This window comes from Megascapheus bottae, chromosome 3, assembly GCF_031878675.1.
Source record: "Megascapheus bottae isolate mThoBot1 chromosome 3, mThoBot2.hap1, whole genome shotgun sequence".
Classification (NCBI taxonomy): Eukaryota; Metazoa; Chordata; class Mammalia; order Rodentia; family Geomyidae; genus Megascapheus; species Megascapheus bottae.
In genome coordinates this window covers 37,154,487-37,175,028 of record NC_143511.1, presented here as the reverse complement: position 1 = coordinate 37,175,028, position 20,542 = coordinate 37,154,487, and the positions used below count along the sequence as shown (strand labels likewise).

The 20,542-nt window shown below is 39.0% G+C and overlaps 2 protein-coding genes across 2 annotated transcripts in view; one reads left to right on the top strand and one right to left on the bottom strand.

Moving 5' to 3' along the window:
* Aspn (asporin) overlaps positions 1 to 8,328 on the bottom strand; it is a 29,916-nt gene extending 21,588 nt beyond the window's left edge. The window contains exon 1 of the mRNA XM_090329925.1: positions 8,112 to 8,328. The gene's annotated coding sequence lies outside the window, so the exon portion shown is untranslated. The remainder of the gene's footprint in view (positions 1 to 8,111) is intronic.
* Positions 1 to 20,542, top strand: part of Cenpp (centromere protein P) — a 182,849-nt gene that overhangs the window by 92,639 nt on the left and 69,668 nt on the right. The window lies entirely within an intron of this gene.

Genomic DNA, 20,542 nt, shown 5'->3' with positions numbered 1-20,542 from the left:
AAAAGATTCTAATATTAGAATCTTAAGATTCTAATAGTCTCGCAGGTTTATTTGCCTATTAGTTTCTTAACTGTCATCTGTGAGCACTGTAAATTTTAAGAAAATTTTAGAAATTAAAACCATGGAATTACCCCCAAATAGATGGGTTCTAGGAATGCTAATTGACAAGCTTCAGTCCTGGTGGTAGGACATCTGCTCACTGCCAGAGCATAGAGCTCCACAGCCTCCACCTAACAGCCTGCTGGGCCTGTATTGCCTGGGGGCCAGTAATGGCTGTGTAAGAGAAAATGGTAGCCAGTCAGTGTGGGAAGCGGCACACGGACCTGGTGGCCATACCTTCACTTCCTGGAATGGGGGTCTGAAGCAATCAGGCGTGGCTGCCCATGCGCCCCTACTGCTTAGCGGAAGCCTGCGCTGTGCATGTGCGGAAGCGGGCTGTTCTCCATTTTACTGCGTGATGGAGCGAGTGCCAGGTGCATGGACTGTGGGTGGCAGGAGATGATTGGTGGAGTGTTTGAGGTGGCCTATTCCTATTGGTGGGCTTGTTCATATATACCCGGAGTAAGGAGGAAAAAGGGAGCAGAACCAGGAGAATAAAGAAGCTTCTTGCAGCCTGTATCGTGTGTCAGATCAACTTTAACACCTCCAGGTAGACTTTTTTTCAGGATTTAAGAATAAGTAGTGCCAGGCAATGGCTCACGCCTGTAATCTTAGCTACTCAGGAGGCTGAGATCTGAGAATCAACGTTCAAAGCCAGTCCAGGCACAAAAGGACCCGAGACTCTTATCTCCAATTAACCATTAGAAAATGGGAAGTGGGGCTTGGCTCAAGGGTAGGGTGGTAGCCTTGAGCTGAAGAGCTCAGAGACAAAGCCCATGCCGAGTTCAAGTCCCATGACAACCTAAAAAAGACACACACACACACACACACACACACTTATAAATGATGTGTCTTGGTTTTTTTTTGTTCTTGTTATTGCTAGTTCTGGAGCTTGAACTCGTGGCCTGTGCATTGTCCCTGTACTTTTTGTTCAAGACTAGCACTCTATTATTTGAGTTACACCTCCTTTCCTGGCTTTTGGTGATTAATTGGAGATGAGTTTTACAATCTTTGCTGCCTGGCCAGGCTTTGAACCAAGATCCTCAGATCTCAGCCTTCTGTAGCTAGGATTATTAGGCATGAGCCACTAGCACCCAGCTTTTGATAATCTCTAAAAGAGAGTTGGAAAATCTTGTCATTCGTTATGAACATAGTAATAACTTTGAATTACCTAATATACTCCACAAATCTAAATGGTGACATGAATATTTGTCCCCTGTGTTGCTGATCAGCACTGGCCAAATTGGGAATATACAAATGCTTGCAGCAATGTTAAAAATATAAAATATTGAACCTGTGCACAGTGGTTTACACCTGTCACTCTAGCTTCTCAGGAGCTTGAGATCTGAAGGATCTCAAGGCCACTTGGGGGGTGGGGAGTCCTAGAGACTCCATTTCCAAAACAACCAGAAAAAAAGCTGGTATGAAAGCATGCTGAGGTCCGGGAGTTTGGCCTAGTGGTAGAGTGCTTGCCTAGCATGCACGAAGACCCGGGTTAGATTCCTCGGTACCACATACATAGAAAAAAAAAAAAGAAAGAGAAAGCATGCTGAAGTTGTAGGCCAGCTGAGCAAGCACAGAGCCCTGAGTTCAAATCCTAGTAATGCCAAAAATAGTATTAAAGAGAATACAGATTTTTGTGAAATGAAAAAGCAAGTATAAAAGTAAATGTGGTATCTCTGTTATTATCTATACTTGGATGTGCTAGAAAAGAGATTGCAGGAGAGATCTGAGAATAGCAAAGCATTGTATATAAAATAATCTTATTCTGAATTCCATTTTAAAGCTAACTCTAACTTCTCATCTATACGCACTTTTTAGAAGTGTCAACAGCATTTTCCTAGACTCTTCCTTTATGTTAAATAAAAATGGTCATTAAAGAACTTGAAATGGAACAAGTTAGGTCTCTTGTGTCCTGACTATTTCTGTGACACTTGCTGTACAGCCCCCTGGGCAGGGTCCTAGAGAAGCATAGTAGCTTTGTAAGAAACACCACTTCTTATTCCACCAGCCTGCAAATTGGGTTTGGAATGTTTGGATTGTAATGATTGTGTGGTCTTGCTTGGTGCAGACTGAGAGATTACACTGGTAAAAAGAATCTGTGAGAATCACTTGTAGTAACAGAATCCTGTCTCTGCTGTGGGGTGTCTCTGCTGACCATTTTTGGAAGTCCTGATACAGAGTTCTGGGAATGGTCTGTGGACTTCATGTTCAGTATTATTTTGTTTCTATATTTGCTTCTCAGTTACCTGTCTAACTTTGACCAACTGTGTTATTTTGATCTCAGTATTTTGTCTCCAGGGCCTTTTGGTTCTTAGTAAGATCAAAGCTTATCCCCAGTTCCAGTGTTGTGGGTTGTTTCTTGTTTGCTTGGTTGGTTTTAGCATCCTTACATTGCAGTTCTGTACACAGATATTCATGATCGTATCTGTTGTTAGCAATGAGAAGCTTACAATTACAGTATCATTGGAAATTCTATCTCTGGCTTAGTTTGAGGTTGCCAGAGTTGTTCAAAGGGCATTTTCTAAGTATTCTATGTACCAATGGCATGATGTCAGTATGTTGAATAGGTGAGGTGGGACAAATCTTTCCCCCTTCCTCTTCTCTCCTATATTTTCTATTCAAAAATAACCAGAACTCCTAATCAGCCATTCTCAGATATATATGGGATTGTTGAGAAAGCTAACACTCAGATATCATGTGCATTAACAGAGGGAAACAAAAGGAAAATCAGTGTTGGCTGACACACTGAATCTGGGTGTAGGGGCACTCTAACACTAGATGTGGACACCTAGAACTTGAAAAGTACCATACTTCACCAAGTATACCTGTGATCCCTTGACCATTACTAGAGACAAATACAATTAAAGACATCTGTGAAAACAAATGTTGCATATGAAGAATGAAATAGAATATATAATACCTAGCAAGAGCAGTACATTGAAGTGCTTGTCTTTGTGCATAGTTTTTTTTTAATTGTTGTTTTAAAAACATGTTTTAAATTACATTTTGTTTTTTTTTTTTTTTTTGAGGCAGGGTCTCACTGTGTAGCCAGGCTAACTTCAAACTTCTGCAATCCTTCTGCCTCAGCCTCCTGAGTGCTAGGCACAGGCTTACTTTGCCCATAGTCAGCATAAAGCTATTTTAAGTATCAATCTTTAAACTAAATCTTACTTGTTTTGTTCTTGCTTTAGCCTTTTACTTAGCATTAAATAATACAAGTGTTTATAATCAGAGGCTCCCCAGACACCTAACTCCCTAAAAAGTCAAACAAATACTTGCCTATGAAACTGTTTCTGGAATTCACAATTTCTTGAAGCCTAGCCCCATTTTTCTGGCCCACAGAAAATGAGCTTTTACTGAATATTTGTTTTTAGTGGGTTGTTACAAGTGTTATCTCATGGAAACTTTGAGCTATATGGGCTTTAGTTTTTCAGTCTATACCAGAAAATCTATTAAACACATTATATTCTTGGAATATAGAGCTAAGGGAACTGTGGAACTTTAAAAAAAAAAGAAAGAAAGAAAAGAAAACATGTAACAAGAGGAATGTGCTAGAGTACCAGAGTGGCTGCCAAGAGCACATTTCGGTTTTCTGTGCGGCCTGGCAGCTGGAGTGAGGGCTGGCCTTACTCCTGTGCATGCTTCATGCTGGTGTGACAGTTTCTTCTAGTCTTGTTGCTTCAGTGAGCTCTCCTCCAGTTTTGGCTGGAAGTTCAGGCTGAGGAGTGGTATCAGTTATGAAAAGCAGAATTTGGAGCTGAGAGTAACAAGAAGATATACAGCTCTGAGAACAGAGAAGTCTACCTCTCTTCTGCAGCCTGCCTCAGCTGTCCAACCAGCCCACTCTGTGTCAGTAGACATCAGCCGAGGTCCCTGCCTTTCTTAGACAGGTATCAAAGGAATGTCCCTGCATTAATCACAACTGAGGTAAAAGTCAGGCACAGTGGTTAAACTCTATAATCCTAAATACTTGGGAAGCAGTGATTGAGAAATTGCAGTTCAAGGCCTGCCAAGCCCTCTTTGCCCCCCAATTGTTTAAAAACTAAGTTTGTAAGGCATTCTCAATGAGTGGCTGTACATGGTCATGTGTGACTCCTGTACCAAGCTAAAAGGGAAACATGGTGGTTAGATATAGCAATGTGTACCAGTCATTCCCAAAGACTTAAGAGAATCATAAATAGGAGGATCAAAGTCCACGCTAGCCCAGGCATAAAGAGAGATCCTAGCTCAAAAACAACCAGTGCTAAAAAAGGGGTCTACTGAAGTGGTTCAAATGGTAGAGTATTTGTCTAGAAAGCATAATGACTTGAGTTCAAATCAGCGTCACAAAACTAGAGGTAATGAAAATAGGAAATTGATACATTTGTTATTTTAAATAGGAAAGGGAAGGGGGGAAAAGATGATTGGGAGGGGATAAAAACATGAGAATGGGGATCAATGTGTGAGAAGTAATGCACCCACTATCTGACAAATGTAACTGTAACCCCTCTATACATTACCCCGACAATAAAATAAAATAAAGAAACTAAGAAATTGAGACTTATGCCTCCCAGTTGGCATTATCTGTTGTAGTTGGGGAACACTGTAATTGGGGATTGGTGTGACAGCCATGTCTGCTCAGTAGCTGGATACTTCCCTAGTGAATGGTGAAGGTTGGTGAATGTAGGGCCTGTTATGTAGTAGACTCTTGCCTGTTGGTGCAGGTTCTAGAACATTTTGGACAGCTCTGCATGAATAACTCCAATAAAAGTACTGATAGGGTAAAACACACGACTTTGAGACCTGTTTGTCTACTATTGCCCACTTCTGACTGTTAAAAAACTCTGTATATGTGTGTGTGTGATGGTCCTGGGGCTTGAACTCCAGGTCTGGGCGCTGTCCCTGAGCTTTTGTGCTTGACTAGCATTCTGTCACTTGAGCCATAGCTCACTTTCTACCTTGGTGGCTAACTGGAAATAAGAGCCTTACAGATATTCCTTCCCTGACTGGCCTTGAACTGTGATCCTCAGATCTCAGCCTCCTTAGAACTAAGGATTACAGGCATGAGCCTCTGGCCCAGATTTGGTCTTTTTTTTTTTTTTTCTTAAATTTTTGGTTAGTTGTGGGGCTTGGACTCTGGGCCTGTGCTATCATCCTCAGCTCTTAAGCTCAAGGCTACCTCGCCTGTCCCCTGAGCCACAGCCCCACTTCCAATTTTCTAGTGGTTAATTGGAGATAAGAGTCTCACAGTCTTTAGTGCCTGGGCTGGCTTTGAACCGTGATCCTCAGATCTCAGCCTCCTGAATAGTTAGGATTACAGATGTGAGCCGCCATGCCCAGCTCAGTCTTTTTGGGGTTTTTTTGTTTGTTTGTTTTTGTCGATCATGGGACTTGAACTCTGGGCCTGGGCACTGTCCTTGAGCTCTTCAGCTCAAGGATACCACCCTACCCCTTAAGCCACAGCCACTTCCCCAGCTCAGTCTTTTTATTGAGACCAATAATGCCTTCAAGCAGATTCTTCTCTGTGTTCAATTGTTCTTTGGACATATATATATATATATATATATATATATATATATATATATGTCTTCGCATTGTTATCCTGGTGCTGGCAAAGAAATGTCAGATCAACCGTGATTCCCTGAGGTAATTTACCATTTACACTTTTCATCAGACATTGCTGGTTCTCTACTACAATCTTGAGGAGTCCAGGTATAGATCCTAAACCTCTCCCTGTTTCAGCTATGCAGTTGTTTATCCATTGATAAACATTGGAATGTATAGGCAGAAGCCCTATATAGCAATGTTTTCTCCTACTAAAGAGGAAGAATACAGGAAATAGTGTTATGATTTATTAAAAATAATATTTTTAAAATTTATTTAAATGGTTCAGTCTGACTTATATTTATTTTGGCAACATTTAGACTATGATATCTTTAAAAGCTTTATGAAATATTTATATCCTGTTCTCTGGAAGATTCAGTATTTTTTTTTATTTAGACCAGTTTTGCCAGAGATTTCTATTCATGGGAAGCTTTTGAGTCTCAAGTTTCTCTTAATCAGAAAACTCTTGGGAATATTATTCTACTGCTTCTGCTGTTACAAATAAATTGCAACTGTTCAGAGCTAAGAAAGCTCTTGGAGATATACCTCTCCAACCCCTCTTTCTAGAAGAGGCTGAAGCTTTGGGCATCTAAAACTCCCTAGGGGCAGCAGAGCTGAAGGAACTTCTCACTCCTCACTCATGTTACTTTCAACTATGCTCACTCATTCTGATTTTCATCACCTAGTTACAGACCATAAACAACCTTTCCTCTGGGAAAAAGTAGGAGAGTAGATCTGACTAGTTTCTCATGAGCTCATAACATGATTTGAAGTATAGCTAAAACATGTAGAAGTTTCTCTCTTACTACTTGACTGGTCCTCAGACTTGGAATGGAAAATTTATCTAAGTGAAATGGTATTTCCTGTTAGATACTATATTAGGTAAATAAGTCAACTGTGTTTTTGAATCCTGTGTTTAAAGGTCCACTGAATAGCTTTTCCTGTTGGGTTCACAAGTACCAATTGTAGACCTCAGTTACAACATTCTCCATATTTCACAGAAAAAAAAAGAATTCCAGACTCAATGCAAATATATGCAAAGCAGAATCTCGTAAACTAGTGAGTTAAAAGTCCAGCATGTGTTTGGAAACTTAGTCACAAGTACCATTTGTTTAAGGACAGTGATACCTTTTAAAATAACATTTTCTTTAAAAATAACTTATTTTACACATGCAGATTCAAGAACTGGCTTATTTTATTCTTTGTCTATTTTCCCTTACATCAGTTTTTTCAAGTCATCTAGCAACCTAACTGCTGCTTTAACAAAACCTATTTCTGCATCTCCATTTGTCTGATGTTTTCTACAGTTCTTGTAAAGTGAATCTGTTTTGTCTCAAGCCTCAGATCATATATCAGAATATTTATTTTTAATATAGTGGTTAGTTGTAACAGAAGACTGCATATCCTCCATTCTTTCCACTACCACACTTAATTGTTGAATGCCAAAAACAAATGAAAAGCATCAAAATGTTTAAGCGCTCTCTCTCTCTCTCTCTCTCTCTCTCTCTCTCTCTCTCTCTCTCTCTCTCTCTCTCTCTCTCAATACTTCAGTGATTCTTAATGGAATTATCAAAACAACTATTTTTAGAGGAGATAAGATAAATACAACCCCCCTCAGGTTCCCTCTGACTCAGTCATTACAACATGTGCCACTGCTTCTTGACTGTTCTACCTCTGAATAGATGAACATGAAAAGGGTTATGTTCCACTTAGATTATTAACAAAAAGCAAATGCATTATTTAATTTTAGTAAAAAATGGATTTGTGAAAGGAAGTCTTTGGATATGTTAAATTTTGAACTATGGATTTTATGAAAAGCTCCTGCTCTTTCATATGAAATATAGAACTAGTTAAACTATTACTGATAAAAGTTCAGTCTTAGAATTATGTAGTTGCAATTTTATCTGCCTAATATCATTTTATTGAATATAAATAAGTAATCATGAAAAAATACAAGTATTCACATGTCCAAGTAAAACTGACACTTGAATAATTCATGTTTTATAAAAACATATTACCAAATATCAGTTTTATACTTTGAAAGAAATATTTACTGTTCCATTTATCTGTGGTGTCCTGCCTCAGACTTCATTATCAATATTATTTTCCTAAAAGAAAATGGAAGGTAATCTATTTAAATAACTTCAAATTAGTTATACTGACATTTATAGTAAAGCCTAATAAGTTTTCATTTGATTGTAAAAAATAAAAGGTACATTTAAAGATTTATTATAAGATATAAAACTAATTTTGAGGTATAACTTTAAGCTTGTATTTAAATGATTTTTAGATTTTCTTAAGATACTATAGTAAAGCCTTAAACTTCATAGTATTATATACAAACATTGATTAGTAACAATGTCTCCTTAATATTAACTATCAAGTAATTTTACAATGGTATTTTTAAGCCAGACATGAAAACATACCTTGTCAGAAGAGAGTAGTTTTCTTGAAAAGTAGTACAGGGTAGATAGCTACAATGTAAATGTTCTCAGGCACTGTTTAAGAAAAAAGATGAGAAGGTGTTATATTTAAAAGAGAAAACACCCTCCAGTACAGCCCCTGATGTGGCTGTACCCTGGGTGATACTGGAATAAACTGCTTCCACAGATTAGTCCATGTTAGTACTGAGGAGCAAGATTAAAACTTGTTACTGCTCATATGTTTTCCATCACTGTTTGTATCGTAGCCAAAACTTCTAGCTAAACTCTAGACGTCTACTGGAAGATTCAGAAGAAGAAAAAAAAGGACCTTAATAATATATGGCAACTGGCCATTGAAGTTGCAGTCATAGTCACTCAAAAAATAACCTGCTTTTTGAAATTCTCAAGTGAATGAATACTTATAAATTACAATTTCAAAAACCACTCACTGTGTAGACTAATAAAACATTTATCAGTTGTAGTAAAGAACAGCAAAATTAGTGAAATGTAAACCCAAATTCTGGATGTATCAGAGAAAAGAGCCATATTTTGTTTTCTACCAATGATTGATGCTACTACATTGAACAGATTTCTCAACATTTGTTTCCCTAAGTGCTTATCCCTGTGATAGATATGTTAAGGGAATGACAGACCAGGTTCTTCTACTTTCTACCAGGTTCAGCTACTTTCTGGACCCATTGTGTGGTATATGTACACAGCTGTGTACAGCGGCTAACCCTGCTAGGATTGCTGAAGGCTTTCCTTAGCAAAACAAAGCTGTGCCCTCTCTCAGCTGTGCCCTCACTGCTGTTTAGAAGAACATAGAAGGGCCAGGTGTGTTGGCTCACATCTATAATCCCACTACTCAGGAGGCTGAAATATAAGGATTGTGGTTCAAAGTCAGCCCAGGTACTAAAGACCACAAGTCTTTTTTTTTTTTTTTTTTTTTTTTTTGGCCAGACCTGGGCTTGAGCTCAGGGCCTGAGCACTGTCCTTGGACTTTCTCAAGGCTAGAGCTCTACCACTTGAGCCTCAGCACCACTTCTGGCTTTTTTCTATGCATGTGGTACTGAGGAATCAAACCCTGGTCTTCATGCATGCTAGGCAAGCACTCTACCACTAGGCCAAACTCCCAGCCCCCACCATAAGACTTTTATCTCCAATTAACCACTAGAAAGTGGGAAGTGGCGCTGTGGCTCAGGGGGTAAGGCAATAGCCTTGAGCTCAAGAGCTCAGGGACAGCGCCCAGGCCCAGAACTCAAGCCCCACAGCCATAAAAATTTTTTTTCCACTCACCTCTCCCCCCCACCCCCCCACCCCTAGCCCTGAGATTCCCAGTGATTGTACTCCCAGCACAATTATTTGAGAAGGAATTTTTTTCTAAGAATACTTTCTGGTATACTGGTATAGGTGATAATACTAGATCACTTGATCGTTGTGTAGGTTTGAAGATACCTTCTTTGTCAAGAGCCTTTCCAGTGAGTGAGCAGAAACTTTCTCTTATAAAGAATCTGCAACCATTTGGCCCCATCTCTAGGGTAAAAGCACAACTTGTGGAACACTTGTGCCTAGCATGTGCACAGCAACTTAGCCACATGTTCATCCTGCCCTCTCTGAAGTGAAATACTTGTCTTCGGCCCTTAAGTCTAACCATCACAGGCAAGCCCATGCAGCCAGCCTTTGGTGTAGTGCATGTGCTGCTGCAGCCCTGCAGCACCCAGTTGGACTTTCAGTTACTCAGTTATATTTTGAGCTACACATATATTGATTATCTTGAAAGACTGTGAACTTCATGAAAGTATGAATTGCATTGTATTCATTCTCGAGCCCAGAGCATCCAGTTCATTAGAACTATTATTAGAACATTAGAAGTTCATTAGGACAGTCATAAACAGGAAGCCCTTGGGTAAAAGTCAGTTTGTCTTGAATAATACTTGTTTTGTTAATTAACATTTTATTACAGCATGCATTACAGAGAGATAATGATACAGCTCAACTATTACAACCTGATTCTTGATTTAAAAAAAAAACACATTTCTTCAGTCCTTCCTCATCCTCTGGAATTAGAATATAATTTCCAATTTAAGCTACTGTCTGACTTATGTAAATAGAATCATGTTACATTCACTCCTGTATCTGGCTAGTTTCATTCAACATAATGTTTCATTTTAATTACAATATAGTATTGTAGGAATATACAACAAATTATATATTCAACTGAGTTAATTACCTTTCAAAGATCTTCCCATGAACACTTATAATCGTTAGGAGTCATGTAGGGTGTAGGTGGCTGTGTGTTTTTTTTGGTAGGAATATCATATTTTAAAAGTAGAAGATTTTATCTTCTTGGAAATCAGGTTTTGCCTATACATAGTTCCTACTTTTTCATGGAAGGAATAGTCTGGAGCTCACATTCCTCTTTCTAGGGGATGTGTGCTTTCCCTTTTCTGCTCATGCTCTGTCCACATCAACTACCAGGAAATTTTATTTCACAGTCAAATTTAATAGCTTCTCTTCTCAACACTTATCTGGTCCTGTCTGAAGATGGAGGGCCATGTCCCTCCTCTGCTGCACTGGCAGCTAGTGGACTTAATGCTACAAGGTCACACAGTTGAGGTCACTTGTCATCTTACCTGACTGTGAAAATGGAATTATTGCCCCAGATGGTCATTTTTATATGCATTGGGTGGAATTTGTGGATAATAAAGGACTTACGCAATTAAAATGTTTAGATTGTATGGTTGTCAAATGTTAAGAATGTCTCAAAAGTAAAGTACAAGTAATGATTTTAAGTAAATTTCTCAGCTTCTTTTTTCCACTGAGAGGAACTGAGAACAGCAAGTTCATGTAGCTTCCAGATCTATTTTTTGTTTTGTTGTTGTTTTTTGGGGGGGTTGGGTGTTTTTTTTTGGGGGGGGGGCGTCATGGGGCTTGAACTTTGGGCCTGGGCTCTGTCCCTAAGCTTTTCAGCCCAAGGATTCTACCCTACCCTTGGGCCACAGTGCCACTTTTGGTTTTCTAGTGGTTAATTGGAGATGAGAGTCTCATGGACTTTTTAGTGCCCAAGCTGGCTTTGAACCATGATCGCCTCCTGAGTAGGAGTACAGGCTTGAGCCACCACACCTGGCTCCAGATCTGTGTTTCTAAATAAGGTTTTTCCTTCTAGAAGACATGAGTGCTCTTTGGAGAAATGGTTAGTAACAGTAATGTGAAGCCAGTAAGGTTTTGAACCTCACACACTACATGCAGCACAGGACACTATTGGGACATTTGAGATCTGAATATATTATCCTGAATTGTTGTTAGATTTCTTGCATTTTGGTAAAGTGAAAGTGATCATTATCTCAAGATTATACAAGAAAATGCCTTTGTTCTTAGGTTATCTATACTGAAGTGATACACTAATGGTTGTCTATACTATATATTCAAATGGTCCAGAATTATCCCTCACAGATGGATGGCCAGCTAAATATGTTGTAGATTTGTAGATGGAAGTATACAGATGGAATGATAAATGCAGAATTTAAATACAGTACAGATTTCTTAACTAGATGAATAGATGGATGGACAGATGTGGATATTGAAAGTGAGACAGGTGAAAGAAAGAGGTACAAAGCATTAATTGGTGAGCACAGGTGTGATACAGAAGGTGTATAATTATATTTTTAAAGTTTTCTGTATCTGTGAAAATGTTACTAACTATATGGAATAAATGCTGTTAAAACTGAGGCAGACAATAAGACAATCTTAATTTTAGCTTTTTAATTTATTCTTTTATTAGTAAAATATTTTTGGCAAAATTTATGTTAATTCAAACATCACCTCAGACAAGGATTCTTAAGTTAGGCACACAGATCCCTGCAAGAGTTTTAGAATTTTTTAAAATAAATCTTTGGATTCATGAAGTGTTTTTTTCTTTGTTTCTTAGCATGAAGTGTTTTATATGCATATTTTTCTACAGAAAAGGGTCCATTGTAGAATTTATCATATTGTCAAAGGGATCCATCCTTCAAATGGTTCAATGTATCAATTTGGTACCTATGAATATAATTTCTAGTTTTGCAAAATAGACAAGCCTTTAGCAGTCCCCAGTAAAAAAGATTTGCTTGTATCAGCTGATAGTTTAATGTAAGTTTACTTGACCAAAGGGATTCTGTTACTTAGAAACAAACCAGAACATTTTAATAACATGAGGTATTCCTTTTCTTTTCCAAACTAATACTCAGTGTAATCACATGTTATTTTAATACAATCATGCTTTCCCTGGTGTTGGGTTCACATTCTTCACATTTTATGCAAAGGAAAAAATAAGCTAATGTGTAAGTTTTTATTTTATCCATTTACATGCACAAAGGAAACATAATTTCACATAATAGTGTCTCCAAGACCTACTTATTAACAGTAACAGCATGTGACAGACTGAATTCCAGCAGTGCTTGCCATCGTAAATGTTCCGTATAGCATGTGGAAGCAAAGTCATGTAAGTAATATGCAAAAGTTTTCCTTAAACCATGTAGAATCAAACATACATGACACAGACCTACATAATTTGTAGTAGAAGTCTTTTACTAATATCTGTGATTCTGCTGGGTTAGACTCAAATGGAACTGATAAAGATAGAACCAGAAATTGAAATAGAAAAGGGAAAAACTTACTAGGGGAACCCTCTACACAAAAGTTTACTGCTATATCCAAGGATTGAAAAGCCTTGACTTGTCAGTGTAGACTAGCCTGTTGAAGACACTCAGACAGAAATCCATGCACTGCACAGGCTTATTGATCAACTGCTTTTCTAGTTTGGCTAGTTGTTTTAAGTGATATGCAGGTTTTCCCTTGTTTTAGATATTGCAGGTAATTACAGTGAGTTGTAACTTACAGGTCAAAGACTCTTAACTTCCAGTTTTCTTATTCACTGGGCTCACTCATTCTGGATCCTACTGAGGGCTGATCTGAACTGAGGTTGTGTTCTGTGCCATGGACATAAGCATATATCCTGACACCTTAGAAATGTGGTTGATCAGACTTGAGTTTGGTTATTAGACCACCTCTTCAGGAGAGTCATGGTTTACTGTCTGTGGCTGCAGGGTTTCTACTGGATCCTTACTAGTTGCAAAACCCAACAATTTTTAACTCTGTACAGACAGAGAAGGGTGCTGAGCACTGTACTGGTGGTACTAGGACCACTCCTTTATCTACTATGCTTCATACCAGTCTACGGAGCCTTTAATTATCTCCAAATTAAAAGGCCTGAAACCTTAAGCAAGTCACCTCCTTGAGTACCAATTTCCTAAATGCAGACATTGATAGCCACTCATTTAATACCTGTCTTATGCCTGGCACTTCCTTATAGCATTACCTCATTGAATCTTCCATCAGCCATAGGGCATACATGTTTTCAAATTTTGTGCATGAGGAAACTGGAACTCAGAGCCCAGGTTGTTTGGGAAGGTCCCTTGCCAATACTGATTCTAATTCAGTCATGCGAATCATTTTAAACTACAAGATACAAACCTGTACATTTCACAAACACTTGGGATCCAAGGGTCCTTGATAGTCTTCTAGTATTACAACTGACTATAAACTTCTTGCAATGAGTACTTTAAATATTTTTTGAATTTTAGAATGATGAGTGATCTAACTTGGTATTCAACTAAGAGAAGTAGTTTGTTCATTTCTTAGTTTTTAAATACTTCTATAAGGAAACTTTCCACTCTTTATAAGTAGGAGGAAAGGGTAGAATTGATTTCATACCCTACACTTTGACATTTCACTTAAACAGCAGAATTTGAGCATTCCAATAACATAGCATCTTTGGAACATAGTAATTCATGGTATATTTAAATGATAGCCTTGGAAGGATGTAGTCAATGTTGCTATTATACAGAACAACCAGATTGATTACTAAGTATTACCAGTTGTCAAAGCATGACTTAATTGTTCTTTGGTTTCTGATGTCTATGTTAGGAAATACAAGAGGAATTATTCCCAATTCTGACTTGAGTAAATTTTTTTCCATTTAGTTCCTTATTTTTCTTTTGAAAATTTGCAGATTTGTTTTATTTTTAGGTTTAATGTTCATATTAGTTTTGAACAATACATGAGCATAGTTTGCATTGTGTACCAAAAAGATAACTCAGCAGCCAGTTTAGTACTTGTTTTGCATGGAATGCAAGGATCCAAGAAAGGAATTCTCATTTCTCCAAATTTTCATGATATTTTTGAGGAAAAAAATCCACTCATCTCTGCCCAGTTATTGTGCAAAAGCAACATATACAACAAAATAATACATAAGGAGTGATACCACATAGTCACTTAAACATAAACTCAGACTGTCCTTGAGCAGTAGCACAGACATCAAGTGTATAGGATAATTTTTGAGGATCTAGACTTCAGGTGCATGCAGCTCCTTCTGTAGCTGGATGCTGACTCTGGGACATTAGAAACCATGGTGAAATTAGCTTTTCCCTTTGAAATGATGGTAAGTGTCCTTTTATTCACAAGCCCCTTTGGGTATATGTCTCTGTCCTGTGTGTTTGTTTTCAAACCTGGGTCCTTTGTTTTTCTATCTTCTGGGTTTGGGGGAGCTTTTTTTGTAAATGGTGCTGGGGCTTGAACTCAGGGCTTAGGCACTATCCCTGAGCTTCATTGCTCAAGGATAGTGTTCCACCACTTGAGCCACAGCTTCACTTCCAGCTTTTTTTTTTTTTTTGCCAGTCCTGGGTTTGGGCTCAGGGCCTGAGCACTGTCCTTGGGCTTTCTCAAGGCTAGAGCTCTACCACTTGAGCCTCAGCACCACTTCCGGCTTTTTGCTATGTATGTGGGGTACTGAGGAATTGAACCCAGGTCTTGGGGCATGCTAGGCAAGCACTCTACCACTAGGCTAAACTCCCGGCCCCCACTTCCAGCTTTTTTAATAGGGTATCGGAGATAAGAATCTTACAGGCGTTCATGCTTGGGGTGTCTCCGACCCACAGTCCTCAGGTGTAAGCCGCCAGCACCTCAACTCAGCACTGCCTTTTGCAGGTGATCTGTTTCTATCAACTTATCAGTAGCATCATGTGACCTAGGGCAGTTGTACTGGCTGGTCCCTTCTTTGTGTGTTTCTCTGATCAGATGACTACTCACTAAATTCCTTTTGGTGTCTCCTTTTCATCCATGCCGCATGTGATCCCACTTAGCTACTAATCTTTCTCAGTTTTTATAATGAATGACTTTCACTTCCTTTCATGATTGCTTTTATGATATATTCTCTTTTTTAGAGCATTCGAATGACATACTATACATTGCATCTCCTGAAGCTACTCTCTTCCTTGTATAGCAAGCTTTAGTTAGGGTAGACCTAAGTCACACTTACTTAGTTTCCTCAGCTTATTCTGACTCTGGGCCCAGCACAGACCTATTGATATTTTCTTCTCTGAACTATGTGTGTATTATATGAATTAGTGTTAATTCAATTAGTGTTTCTCTCCATCTAAATCTATCAATTCATGGGAATCGGTTTTGCCTACAGTACAGTACTTGGTAGTAGAATGTACTGCTAGTAAAAGTTGGGGTTTAGTCAGGTGCTGGAGGCTTATACCTATAATCCTAGCTACTCAAGAGACTGAGATCTGAGGATCACTGTTTGAAGCCAGTAGGAAAGCTCATGAGATTCTTATCTCCAACTACCACCAAAAACCTGGAAGTGGAATTGTGGCTTAAATGGTTGAATGATAGCCTTGAACAAAAAAAGCTCAGGCAGGCACTGAGTTCAAGCTCTAGGACCAGCAATCCCCTCTCCGAAATAGGTGTTTAATCCTTTAGCCATATGCCTATTTGTAGTTTACATTTTCATATACTTACCAAATCCAATGTAATCTTAAAACAAGCATTATCATAACTAACACTTTCATGTAGATTTGAGGGTTATACTTCATATTATTTAAAAGTTACTGGAATAACTATGTGAGTGGGAATGATTTTCCTGACCTGACAAACCCTGGAACTTTTGTGCTGACCACAAAACACTGCATACACAAATTTTCAACATTGAGTGGTTTGTTTTTCCATTGTCCTTAAAGCAGTCATCTTTCCCCAGCCACTCTCTCTTCCTTGTACTGGTACTTAAACCCACAGTAGACAATTGCCTCTCCCCAAACCTGGAGAGGAAGTTTTATCTTCTACTTCTATGTTGGCAATATTCGTCACACCCCATGCCCTGTGCTCTGTAGTTGAGCATCAACTGCCAAGATTTGGGGCCTTTATTGGGAAGTACTTTCAGATTCTCCAGATGAAAATCAGAGTTGTTATACAAACCTTTAGGAAAGCAACACAAACTTAAGAGTCAACAGATGTAGGCTAAGTCCCAAGTCAATCACATACTTCAAATCACTCTGGGGTGTCACTTGTTGAACCCATCCTCCATCTGCCTGCTCCATTTGTTGGCCTGTGAACTATGCAGACAGTGTCCTTCCCTGCTCCATTTGGAAGACTGAGAGCTACAGATCTGCTGTGGTTGTATAGTGGAGCCAGGGAAAGGGGGAGGAGGACTCTGCTTCTTAATGGATTGTAAAACCTGTTATGTCATTTAGACTGTGTCTAGACCACTAGTTTTCAGAGGATAAAAGAGGAGATCTTGGAGAGTCAGGCACTCGTGATGAGAACACTGCTGCTTGGTTTATAAGGAGAGAGATGCTCATTTCTTCAGTGACATTGAAAGAACCTTGAATAAAAACCACTTATCTTGGACCATGAGCGTGACCTAATGGTAGCTTGCTTGCCTAGCATGTATGAAGCCCTGGGTTCAATTCCTTGGTACCACATACACAGAAAAAGCCAGAACTGGTGTTCAAGTGGTAGAGCTCTAACCTTCAGAAAGCCCAAAGCCCTGAGTCCAAGCCCCAGGACTGGCCAAAAAAAAAAAAAGCCACTTACCTGTTCCAAATATTATATTTTACAATTGAATCATGAATGTCAGAACAGCAAAATAGCTACATAATTAATCAGTTTTTAAGGAACAAAACAATCCTGGTATAATTACATTTTTACATAACCTCAAGCTGTATATGTCTTGTACTATATCATTTCTTGGTGCTTTTTTTTTTTTTTTTGCCAGTCCTGGGCTTGCGCTTAGGGCCTGAGCACTGTCCTTGGACTTTCTCAAGGCTAGAGCTCTACCACTTGAGCCTCAGCACCACTTCCGGCTTTTTGCTATGTATGTGGGGTACCGAGGAATCGAACCCGGGTCTTTGTGCATGATAGGCAAGCACTCTACCACTAGGCCAAACTCCCAGCCCCATTTCTTGGTGCTTTTTAAAAATAATCTAAGTGTCAGTATAATCAAACTAGAACTACCATGCCTGTATGCAAAAATGAGACTATGCTGTTAACATTTTCTGACCATGGCTAGGCCAGAACTGTCTTAGTGCACATATGTATTACTAGTTACAACATACCTATGAAGCTAAGTTGAACATCTGTTACAATGTATCATGAAAAATATTTTCTATAAAGACATTTATCACTATTTTATATATTAAAATATCCCATTCAGAGCATGATGAAATTTTAAGACTGAATAAGCTCCATCCTGGAAATGTTTTTGAAGTTAGAAAAAAAAGTTGAAATAAACCTTTCAACTTAAGGACCAAGGTCCAGGTCATCCATTTTTGACTCTAAGGGATTATGCCACATGTCATCTGTGCCAAACTCATTCTATGAAGCAACTCTAACCCTCATCCCCAAACCAGACAGAGATTCATCAAAGAAAGAGAACTATAGACCCATTTCTTTGATGAATATTGACGCAAAACTTCTCAACAAAATACTGGCCAACCGTCTTCAGCAACTCATCAAAAAAATTATACACTATGATCAAACAGGATTTATCACAGGGATACAAAGCTGGTTCAACATACACAAATCAATTAATATAATTCAACACATCAACAGGAGCAAGGACAAGAATCACATGATTGTCTCAATAGATGCAGAAAAGACATTTGACAAGATCCAACATCCCTTCATGCTAAAAGCTCTGGAGAAACTAGGAATCCATGGAACATTCCTCAGTATAATAAAGGCTGTGTATAACAAATGCACAGCTAGCATTATACTTAATGGCGAAAAGCTAAAGCCATTTCCTCTCAAATCAGGAACGAGACAAGTGTGGGGCACGTCACATCAAGGGTAAAAGGCCTACCTCATGGCTCACTTCTGGTTTTGGAAATCCAACCATGCTGTCTCCTGGTTGGGAGGTTTGGCTGTGGTTTGTGATGTAAAATAAGGCTACCTTGAACCCATGGATTGGCTCTGCGGCCCTCTCTGAACGCACCTACCTCCCCCTGTCCTGCCTACTTTTATGCTAATAGACTCCTGTTTCTTACTTTAGCCCCTGGTATTTTCCCATTAAACGAGTCTGCCCTGACATTCTCCCTGGCTTGTCTGTGTCTTCCCTCTGGAGAGGGAAGGCTGGGTGAAGGTGGCCAGCGGGCCCTATCCTTTCTCGGTCTTAGTCGGGGTGTGTTCTCTTTGCCCTTCCTGCTGGTCAGGAGGCAAAGAGTGCTAAAAACCCCGACGGACAAGGATGCCCACTCTCTCCACTCGTCTTTAACATAGTATTAGAATTCCTAGCCAAAGCAATAAGGCAAGAAGCAAGCATAAAGGGAATCCAAATAAGGAAAGAGGAAGTGAAACTATCTCTCTTTGCAGATGACCTGATTCTGTATTTAAAGAACCCTATAGACTCCACTCCCAAGCTCCTTGAGCTGATTCAAAACTTTGGCAAGGTAGCAGGGTATAAAATTAACCCTCAAAAATCAACTGCCTTCCTCTAAGCCAACAATGAGAGGAATGAAGCAACAATCAGGAAAGCAACTCCTTTTGCAACAGCCTCAAAGAAAATAAAGTACCTAGGAATTAACTAAGAATGTAAAGGACCTTTTTGATGAAAACTTTAAAACGCTGAAAAAGGAAATCAAAGCAGAACTGAAGAAATGGAAAAACCTCCCATGCTCCTGGATTGGAAGCATTAACATCATGAAAATGGCAATCTTGCCAAGGGCTATCTACAAATTCAATGCAATACCTATCAATATCCCAATGTCATTCTTTAAAGAAATAGAAGAGGCAATCCAAAATTTCATATGGAATAATAAAAGACCCCGTATAGCAAAAACACTTCTTAGCAGAAAGAACTGCGCAGGAGGAATTTCAATAGCAAACTTTAGACTCTATTATAGAGCTATAGTGACCAAAACAGCTTGGTACTGGCACAAGAACAGACCTGAAGACCAATGGAATAGAACTGAGGACCCAGATATTAACTCACAGACCTATGGCCACCTAATCTTTGATAAGGGAGCCAAAAAAGTAGAATGGAAGAAAGCCTCTCAACAAGTTGGTGCTGGCAGAACTGGTTAAGCACCTGCAGAAAACTAAAGATGGATCCTTCTTTGTCACCCTGTACCAGGATTAACTCCAATTGGATCAAAGACCTCAAGGTAAAAGCAGGTACACTAAAAACTTTACAAGAAAGAATGGGAGATACACTAGGTCTCCTTGGCACAGGTTGAAACTTTCTTAATAAGGACCAAGAAACACAACAAATTAGAGAAAGTCTGGATAAGTGGGACTGCATTAAACTGCAGAGCTTCTATATGGCAAAGGACATAGCTAGCAAACTAACTGGAAAGCCTACAGAGTGGGAGAAGATCTTCACTAACCATACAATGGACAAAGGCATCATATCTAAAATACATCAACAGCTCAAAAAATTGAATCACTCCAAAACTAATCTCCAAAGAAACAACAATCCCATTAAAAGATGGATCAAAGTCTTACAGTCTTCTCTGAAGAAGAAATAAAAATGGCCTATAGACACATAAAGAAATGCTCGACATCTCTGGCCATAAAAGAAATGCAAATCAAAACAACTCTAAGATTCCACCTCACTCCAGTTAGAATGGCCAGGATCAAGAAAACTAATAACAATAGATGCTGGAGGGGATGTGGCCAGGAGGGATCACTACTACACTGTTGGTGGGAGTGTAAACTTGTTCAACCACTATGGAAAACAGTATGGCGGTTCCTCAAAAGACTAAACAGAACTCCCCTATGACCCAGCAATTCCACTACTTAGCATTTACCCAATTGTCCAGAAACAGGACATACTAAATCCACTCGTACAACAATGTTCATTGCAGCACTGTTTACCATAGCAAAGATATGGAACCAACCCAGATTCCCTTCAGTTGATGAGTGGATCAACAAGATATGGTACTTTTACACAATAGAATTCTATGCTGCAGTCAGAAAGAATGGCATTGCCCCATTTGTAAGGCAATGGAAAGACTTAGAAAAAAGATATTAAGTGAAGTAAGCCAGACTCAAAGGAACACAGGCTCAATGCTTTCCCTCATTTGTCCTAATCAGTAGAAACCTTGGGCTCTCCTAGC